Genomic DNA, 8,697 nt, shown 5'->3' on the forward strand with positions numbered 1-8,697 from the left:
ATAATTTGCCTAAACCAAAATTATCTTAGTTGTGTATCTAGTTTGGTTTGGTCTTTGAATCATTGGAACTAGGAATCTTAGCTAGTGAAATAAATCCTTGATAGTGTGACTAGTATAGTGATTCGTATTCTACATTATCACTAATCCATAGGCTTGACGCATATCCGGTTTTCCAATAACAGTTCGTTTTAGACTATATTTTCCTCGGCCGCTTCCGCACTTAAAACAAATTTTCAAAACCAATTTTAAATTGGTAGCGCCGACTCAAATTTTAATTGGGATCTATTCAACCCCCCTTCTAGATCCGTGCCATAGTCTAACAAGTGGTATCAGGAGCTCCGGTTCACTCCGTGCTTCAAAATATAACTTTGATAGAAAATGGCTAACGAACCTAAAGGGGCTTATAATAGAGCTCCCGTTTTCAATGGTGAAAATTATAGTTATTGGAAAGACTGTATGCGGGTGCACATAAATTCCATAGATAGAAAAATATGGAACGTTATTCTCAATGGTCCAATTGAAATAACCATGACCAATGAGAATAATGAATTAGTGCCTAAGCCTGAAGCACAATGGACTGATGATGATGAAAAGAAATACAAATATGATTGGAAAGCCAAAAATATCTTAATCTCCTCATCAGGTGTAGATGAATACTATCGTGTATCCCATTGTCCTACTGCTAAGGCCATGTGGGATTCACTACAAATTGCTCATGAGGGGACGAACGATGTTAAGTTGGCAAGAATCAACACACTAACACAAGGGTTTGATCTCTTTTTCATGGAGCAAGGGGAAACCATTGCTGACATGCAAAAGAGATTTACTCATCTTATCAATCGATTACATTCACTAGGTAGGCCGATTTCCAATGATGTTGCTACTAATAAGATCTTGAGATGTCTCAACAGGGAATGGCAGCCGAAAGTGACCGCCATCAAAGAAGCAAATGATCTTACCATATTAGACTTGACAACATTATTTGGCAAACTACAGGAGCATGAACAAGTACTCTTGAGCCTAGAACAACACGAAAAGAAAGAAAAGAAGGACAAAGCAAAGGTGAGTGAAAACAAATCTATAGCTCTAAAGACTTCCTCCTCGAAGTCTCAAGCAAAAGAGCAAAGTGATTATTCCTCGAGCGACGAAGAAGAAGAGGACAAGAGCGAAGATATGGGGTTGTTCGTTAAACGTTATAATCGTTACGTGAGAAAGAACGACATCCAACATTCCGAGAAGAACTTGGTAAACTTCCGGAAACAATCTAGGTACTCTAAAAATGATGACTCAAAAGGTAAAATGACTAGAGGGTCGTGCTATACGTGTGGAAAGCCCGGTCATTACAAACCGGACTATCCGATGAACAAGAAGACAAAGGAAAAGGAATCATACAAATCACACAAGAAATCATCAAAGCCAAGGAGAGCATACATAGCTTAGGAAAGCGATAGCGACTCCTCCGATGATGAAAGTTCTAGTGATGAAGATGAAAATGCAAACCTATGTCTCTCTGCTCATCAAAAGAATAAAAAGAAACAAGTACGACATGCTAAATATGAAAAATCCTCTAGTATGTCTCATCATGAATTACAAACTGCATTTGATACTTTACACTGTGAAGCTAAAGAGGCCTTTAAAAGGCTTGCCTCAAACAACAATTTTTTTACTCATTTAGAACAAAAAATTCGAGAATTCGAAAGGAAACTTGAGGCACTTAAGGCTTCTATAGTAGAAAGCACAAAAGCAGGTTGTGAGGACCTTAGAAGTAGAATGATGAACTTTGGGTGTGATACTTGTTACATTTGGCAAGGTGAAGTAAGAAACCTAAAGGCCAAACTTGACAAGGCTCTTGAGCCCATGATTACCTTTGCTATCGATAAATCAAACTTTCGAAAAAGTATGGTTAATCCATATCAAAAATATAAATATTTTATAAAGGATGAAGATAGCAAAGGCAATCAAAATGTAAATTTCTCTTGTCTTTATTGTTGCAAGAAAGGCCACTCCATTGTTAAATGCAGATTTAAGAGATTTTTAGTTCCTAAAGGCATTTATCAATGGCTGCCCAAATGCAACCATTTCGTTCCTCACCATTCAGGACCCAATAAGCCATTGGGTACCTTCTCGTGTTAATTGCATTTCCATAGGTACAATGCCTCGAGACTACCGAGAGAAGATGGGTTCTCGACAGTGGATGCTCAAGGCATATGTCAGGAGACATATCACTCTTCATTGACTTCGTGGCTAAGAAGAAAGGATATGTAACCTATGGTGACAACAACCGTGGAGCAATACTTGGTAAAGGTAGTGTAGGTAATCCTTCTTCCACTACTATCTCTGATGTATTGCTTGTCGAAGGTCTTAAACACAATCTTCTTAGCATCAGTCAATTATGTGACAAAGGATACAATGTATCATTTTCAAAAGATTGTTGCAAAATTGTACATAATGATGATAAGAAGAGCATGTTTAATGGCCTGCGTGTGAATAATGTCTATATGTTAGACTTAAATGAAGTATCGTTAACAAGTGACAAATACCTTGTAACAATGAGTGAAGATTCATGGTTATGGCATAGGCGTTTAGCACATGTTAACTTTGACTTACTAAATAAAGTAGTCTCAAAAGATCTAGTCCTAGGTCTCCCCAAAATAAAGTTCACCAAGGATCACCTGTGTGATGCTTGTCAAAAAGGGAAGCAAACGAGGATCTCATTTAAATCCAAAAATATCGTTTCAACAACGAGACCTCTCGAACTTCTTCATATGGACTTATTTGGGCCGTCTAGGATTAAAAGCCTAGGAGGAAACTATTACGTTTCGTAATAGTGGACGATTTTTCTAGATTTTGTTGGACTATCTTTTTAGTAAGCAAGAGCGATACGTTCGCCGCCTTTGAAAGATTTGCTAAGCTTTCCCAAAATAAATCAAATACAAACATTGTTGCAATTAGAAGCGACCATGGGGGTGAGTTCGAAAACCATTTATTTGAAGAATATTGCGGTAACCATGGTATCGATCATAACTTCTCTGCTCCACGTACTCCTCAACAAAATGGGGTTGTGGAGCATAAAAATCGAATTTTGGAAGAATTGGGAAGAAAAATGATTAACGAAAGTGGTTTACCGAAATATTTTTGGGCAGACGCCATTAGTACGGCATGTTATGTTTTGAATAGGGTGCTCATTCGCCCCATTCTAAACAAAACACCGTATGAGCTTTTAAAAGGGCGAAAGCCAAATATTTCTCACTTACATGTTTTTGGTTGCAAATGTTTTGTATTAAATAATGGAAAGGAAAACTTGGGAAAATTCGATTCCAAGGCCGACGAAGGTATCTTCCTCTGATACTCTCAATCGAGTAAAGCATATAGAATATATAATAAACGATTACTTGCTGTGGAAGAGTCTGTACATGACACTTTTGATGAATCCTATCCGAGAAATGTCGGAAAGGGTAGTGTTGTTCATGGTGCAGGTACATCTACAGAAGACATACTCAAAGGTGGCGAGCCGGGGATTGATCAACCCGACAAAGTCAAAGTTGAGGAGGATAAAGATGTACACCATGAGGAAACCGAGGTAGCTCATCCGCCTTCAAACGATGATCTCCCTCAAGCTTGGAAGTCTCCCAAAGACCATCCAATCGACAACATTCTCGGAGATATCTCAAAGGGTGTTACAACTCGATCGAAGCTAAGTAATTTCTATTATCACTTCGCTTTCGTTTCGCAAATGGAACCTAAAAACCCTAAAGAAGCCCTACTCGATGAACACTGGTTTTTGTCAATGCAGGAGGAACTAAATCAGTTCACTAGAAATGAGGTTTGGGACCTTGTCCCTCCTCCGCGAGATCATCGAGTAATCGGCACCCGATGGGTGTTTAGGAACAAGCTGGACGAAAACGGGGTAATAACCCGTAACAAGGCGCGTTTAGTCGCGCAAGGGTATAACCAAGAGGAAGGCATCGACTATGAGGAAACTTATGCGCCGGTTGCCCGACTCGAGGCTATACGCCTTCTCCTTGCCTTCGCTTGTGCGAAAGACTTTAAACTATTCCAAATGGATGTTAAGAGTGCGTTCCTTAACGGTCACATAAATGAAGAGGTCTACGTCGCATAACCTCCGGGTTTTGAATCTCATGAGTATCCTAATCATGTTTATAAACTAAAAAGGGATTTATATGGTCTCAAACAAGCTCCTAGAGCTTGGTATGAGCGACTAGGTAAATTTTTACTCGATCAAGGTTACTCAAGAGGAAAGGTTGACACAACTCTCTTCATTAAACGTTAAGGAAAGCACTTGATATTAGTGCAAGTTTATGTAGACGATATTATATTTGGGTCTACTAACATGAATCTTGTGAGAGAGTTTTCGGATCTTATGCAGGGTGAATTCGAGATGAGTATGATGGGGGAGCTCACGTACTTTCTCGGTCTGCAAATTAAACAACTCAAAGAAGGAACATTCGTGAGTCAAACAAAGTACTGTTTGGACCTTATCAAGAGATTTGACATGGCAAAAGCCAAGGCCATTGACACCCCTATGCCAACATGTACAAACTTGAATAAAGATGAAAACGATAAGGACATAGAGGTAAAACGGTATAGAGGTATGATTGGATCACTTCTCTATCTTACTGCTTCTCATCCTGACATTATGTTTAGCGTGTGCACGTGCGCAAGATATCAATCATGTCCCAAGGAATACCATCTAAAAGCTGTCAAACGAATACTTTGATACCTATCCGGTACTCTGAAGTATGGACTATGGTATTCCAAAGGTAATGATTGCTCATTGGTAGGTTTCTCCGATTCCGATTTTGCCGGTTGCAAATCGGATAGGAAAAGCACCAGTGGCACTTGTCACTTATTTTCAAATTCTTTGGTCAGTTGGCATAGCAAGAAACAAGTTTCAGTTGCTTTGTCAACCGCCGAAGCGGAATACGTTGCCGCCGGTAGTTGTTGTGCTCAAATCCTATGGATTAAGCAACAACTATTGGATTTTAACCTCAAACTTGAACGTATTCCCATTTTTTGTGACAATACAAGTGCCATCAATCTTACCAAAAATCCTGTATTGCATTCTCGCACCAAACATATCGAAATTCGACACCACTTTCTTCGGGATCATGTAGAGAAAGGTGATATTGTATTTGAACATGTTAATACTGAAAATCAATTAGCAGACATTTTCACAAAGTCGCTAGCTACTAAACCTTTCTTTCATATTCGCCGAGAACTTGGTATTCTCGACATTTCGGAACGGGCATTATAAATTGCTGGATTTATCTTATTTCATTTAGAACTATAGTCTTGTACTTCTAATAAGCTGATGTTGTTGCAAGCACAAGTGTATTGTTCATCAAGTTATTCTGGCATCGAGGTGATATTGTTCCTTTACCCTTCTCTCTCTCTCAACCTTCATAGTTAAATGGTTGTACTACATGAAAATATTGTACATATATGTATCGTTTCTTATGCCATATCTGTTTGGATGTTTAAATGTTGTGTGGCTTTGTATTTATGCATCATACATATAAGCATATGTGCATAATAGTGAAAATTGCAAATTTTTCCTGTATGAGTCGACCATAACAGGGCAATGGTCGACGCACACTTCAAAATTTTCTTCTTCTTTTTCAAAAATCAAATAGTATGCGTCGACGCATGCAGAGGTATGGTCGACGCATCGCTCAAAAATTCAGTTTTTCTGTAGAAAACCTTCAAACTTCTCATGTATCTACATTCAAAATTCCCATTAAGTGTGCATTTATATTTCAAATTTCCCACTACATTGTGAGTTGCATCTACCTAGTGCCTAGTGTCTCTTGGTCTCTCCTCTTTCCAAAACCCTAAATCCTCCTCTATAAAAAGGGGAAACCTCCATCTTGCAAACCATTCTCAAAAACCTTCACCAAGCTTCACTCTCTACCCACACACAAAGCTCCAAAATCATTTCCAATGGCTTCCTCATCCCGCAGACCTACCGGAAAGAGATCACGGGAACCATCCTCTGCCTCTCTACCCATTACCGCTGTATCGCTAGTTCCACCGGCTCTCGTCGATTCCTTCAACAAAGATATTGGTAAAAGAGGAGTTGTGCGGCAGCATGCATTCTACAAACTCACCGCAGAACGCATGTATCTCGCAGAAATCATGTCTCTGCTACAGTACCACGGCATTGTCAAATTCCTGGAATGCAATGCCAAATATAGCGAAGACCTGGTCCGCGTGTTCTACGCCTGCCTTCATGACAAATTTCGTGGGTACAAGTTTCACTCCAGGATCGGCACGAGAAAGGTATCGTTTAAGTCAAATGTTTGGAACAAATATTTTGATATGTCATTGGATGCTGATGAAAATCCTCTACCTGAGGTAACTGACTCTCACCCAATAGAAGGTTATGAGTTTAAGAGCGCGTTGAACGACATGCTAAAACGACCCTACCCTGATCAGATTGTGAACAGTGATGCGTTCCCACGAACCGTCGCTGCCGGCAAGCTGAAAACAGGAGAGCGGATTCTCTAGTGGATTGTCTCACGCATCCTGCGACCTAAGAAGGGTGGTCTCTCCAGAGTTGAACAGGCTGAGGTTCATCTCATATACATTCTGTAAAATAAGCGGAAAATCAACTGGCCCTACTACATTGCTAGTAGGATGTTCAGTTTACGGGACTCCGGACGAGGAACGACTCTTACCTACGGATCTTTTATTCAAGAGGTCCTTACTGCAGCTGAAGTTGATTATCCGTCCTTCCCGTATACCTCCATTTCATCAGACAAAGAATTTAGCCCAAAAACTTTGTCTATGATGGGATATTTTTGGTGTGATGAGCGGAGAATCTACAAATTTGTTCGCAGAGGGTATGTCTCTACGACTGTTGAAGAAGATGATGAATGTGAAGAAGAAGACGAAAAGGAAAATGAAGAAGAGGGAGCAGGACAAGCCTTTGATCAGCATGGTGGAGATGATAGTCCTCCACAAGTTGACACTCACGACTACACAAACTCCGCTTGGGTTCAACATTCACATTCAACTGAAGAAGATTCCCCCAACCAGGGTGGCTGGGGTGAATGGCAACATACGGGGTGGTCAACACAACACAAATTCTACCAGCCGTATCAATATGGTGATGAAGAATCTCCTCCGTCTCCTCCACAACACGCAAACTCTTCCGAACTGTTGGATATGATGCGAAATATGCAGCTGGCTCAACAATCCTTCATGCAAACTCAGGATGAGCGCTATGCTCATATTAGCAGCCAAATTCAAGCACAAAATGAGAGGCTCGATAACCTCTCTACAAGCATGAATGAACGGTATGCAGCCTTTACCGAAACGTTTGAACGCTAGCAGCGGTCGGTCGACGGGGGTATCAAGTATCTAGGTGGTATTGCTGAGCAAATATCGTCTCTGGCAGACCCCTACAGAAACCCGGATATATGTTACCATCGAGGAAGAGACCATTAGCACATAGAACTACACATGCATCTGTATTTTTGTGTCGTTTGACTGAACTATTTTTCTGTTGTGCTCGTTTATGCCAATCCAATTTAATGTTATCTTCTTTTTATTTCTTCAGTAATGATATTTGGTGTGATATTGTTATCTGATTTCCTATCTCCTGTTAAATTTTTTTTGTTACGTTGAATTATCGTTCCTTTTCTCTTTTTGATGTTGTCAAAGGGGGAGAAGAGGTACAAGCAACCAAAATATTCACCACAATTAACATTCGTTTGTGCAGATAGCCTTAGATTACAAAAGAAAGGGGGAGTAGGCATAATGTGTGTAAATATTGCATGTTGTTTTTCTCTTTGGCTTTACACAAGTTGTCATCATCAAAAAGGGGGAGTATGTAAAGGCAAATTGTCATACAACACACAATCATAGGTTTCGATGATGACAAATGACCACCATGGATGAATCGGCATTGTCGATTCCACTTCTACAAAACAAATGCAACATATCCTTTTCTATGCTCATCTAAAACTGCTATATTTCATACAACATATGTGGATAAAATGTGATCATGACAAAATGCATGAAAATCACAAAAATATGAATTTTTGCAGATTTGCAGGGTTTGAGTCGACCACAAGGGTCAGCGCATGAACCATGGGTCAGCGCATAGCATAATGATGTTGGTCACTGGTCAGCGCATGGAAGCTTTGAGTCGACCACAGGTCGGCGCATGGCTTAGTGCAGTTGGTCACGGGTCAGCGCATGGAAGACTTGAGTCGACCATAGGGTCGGCGCATGAAACTTTCATTTTTCCATGGGCCAGCGCACGCCGACCTATGGTCGACGCATACTAAAGCATTCTTTAGCCTGTCCAAAATTGCAGGCCATGCATCGACGCATAGACCTGCTATGGTCGACCGCTCGTGCGCAAACTCAGTTTCTGAATATTTTCCACTCTGTTTGAAAAGCTGTTATTTTTGGTTGGTAAGTTGGTTAATATATATAGAAGTTTAGTTACTTGTATCAACTAACATTTGTCAAATTGATTCAAGTGTTCAAAGAAACAAGAAAAAGTGAAATAGGTGTCCAAGATTCATCATCTTCATCTTCAACATCTCACAACACATCAACTACACGACCATTTTTGAAGTGCTTTGTGATTGGTTAAAGGTGATAAGGTTCGAAGCCGAGATTGGGGAATCCGGTTCGGGTTGAAGCTTGTGACAGGTTTTTTCT

This window comes from Lathyrus oleraceus, chromosome 5, assembly GCF_024323335.1.
Source record: "Lathyrus oleraceus cultivar Zhongwan6 chromosome 5, CAAS_Psat_ZW6_1.0, whole genome shotgun sequence".
NCBI lineage: Eukaryota > Viridiplantae > Streptophyta > Magnoliopsida > Fabales > Fabaceae > Lathyrus > Lathyrus oleraceus.